This window comes from Phoca vitulina, unplaced genomic scaffold (assembly GCF_004348235.1).
Source record: "Phoca vitulina isolate PV1807 unplaced genomic scaffold, GSC_HSeal_1.0 scaffold9, whole genome shotgun sequence".
NCBI lineage: Eukaryota > Metazoa > Chordata > Mammalia > Carnivora > Phocidae > Phoca > Phoca vitulina.
In genome coordinates this window covers 10,294,350-10,296,000 of record NW_022589712.1, presented here as the reverse complement: position 1 = coordinate 10,296,000, position 1,651 = coordinate 10,294,350, and the positions used below count along the sequence as shown (strand labels likewise).

Here is a 1,651-nt window from a genome sequence, read left to right as displayed (position 1 = left end):
AAATCCAGTTTTAGAGCTCTCAATTCAGTCATTGCACTTTTCAGTCTAGAATTGCCATTTAATGCTTTTTAAAAATAGATAGCAGTTCTTGGTGAAATCCTCCATATATTTATCTATTTCCATGACCATTTCAATCACAGTTACTTTAAAGTCAGGGTCTGAGAACCTTAATATCTGGATCACATGTGTTTCTCTTTCTATTGTCTTGGCTTTTTTCCCTTAAATCTTAGTCATTGGTCATATTCTCTGGTATGCCTGGTAATTTGGATTGAATGATGGGAATCGTGTGTAACAAATCATAGAGACTCTAGATGATGACTACCTTCCTACAGAGAGGATTTAATTTGATTTCAGCAAGCAGATCACCATGACCCAATCAGGAATTGAGCTGATTGGAGCTGAGTTTCAGTATTTGTAAGGGCTCTTCTATCCCTGAATTATTGCACCTTTTCCTAGGTTATGGTCCTTCAGGGGTCTCAGCTGAAAGTTTGGGGTGTGTGCCAGGACTCCTGAACTCCAAGTTTTGTCTTCCTAGCATCATAGACCACTAAAGTCCCTGATGACCTAGTCCAAGAAATTGTCTGTTGCGTGGTTGCTTGGTTTCTTCCTCTGGGACTTTGTCTAATTAGTTTAGGGGAAGGTCAATGCCTTGAGGGGAAATTGCACAGGGAATATGGAATTCACTTCTCTGGGATGCTGGATCCCCACATCCTTTCAGTTTGAGATCCCTGAATTCTACTTTTCATCTCCCTAGCCCGGTGAGACTCCTATAGCATTTGATCACTTAATGTACATCCGTATGTACGTCCGTACGCACATCCGTATGCACGTCCGTATGCACATCCGTATGCATGCATGCATGTGTGTGTGTGTGTGTGTGTGGCCTCTATACTTCAGCAAATTCCCTGCGGAATAGCAGTGCTAACTATCTGGCTCACTTTTGTTTATTTAATTTCTCTTCAGGATCTTGACCACTTAAGTCATGGCTGTTTTGGTTACTCTCCATTGTTTTAATAGCTGTTTAATTTATTTATTTTTTATTTTTTATTTTTTCACTCAGACAGCATCCCTTCCCTCTAACTTCTCCAAGAGAGAAGAAGAACGATCATCAAAGACAAAGGGCCGATACAAAAGCAACACCCAGAGCCAACTTCATGCTCAGGAAAGGATACTGCGCCTCCTCCTCGTGGTTTTGGGTACTCTACACGTTCAGAGAAACTTCTCTAGTAACAAACTATAGAAATGATCCCTGAAAGTATAGTCTTAATAGCTGTTTAATTTAGAGGCAGTGTTTTTATGGCTATTTTTCTGGGAAAGTTAGTCTAATACAAGCTACTCATTCATAGGGGCAAATAGAAGTTTCCCATTCCTTAATGGTTAAAGAAGAATAATACGTTGTCAGAAATACGTATTATGTGAAGGGAACCTTCTTTCTCTCCTGCGCAAGCATGGAAGTCTTCTTGTGATTTTTATGTACTTTCTGAGTATCACTGCTGTATTTGACATTTGACCTCAAACAGATTTGGAGAGTTCTCGTCACAGCTGCTGTAACTTTCCATTAGTCCCCGAGGACCTGAAGTTCCTCAAACTGATCTCTGGGGAACAGAATGGTTCTCCTTGGCTGCTTAGCCACTGGGAGTGTGGCTGTGGC

At 40.9% G+C, this 1,651-nt stretch overlaps 1 non-coding gene across 1 annotated transcript; it reads right to left on the bottom strand.

Moving 5' to 3' along the window:
• Window positions 1-1,053: 1,053 nt before the first annotated feature.
• Window positions 1,054-1,265, bottom strand: LOC116634819. The gene has a single exon (XR_004300054.1). It is a non-coding gene; the product is annotated as a small nucleolar RNA U3 (small nucleolar RNA).
• Window positions 1,266-1,651: the final 386 nt, after the last annotated feature.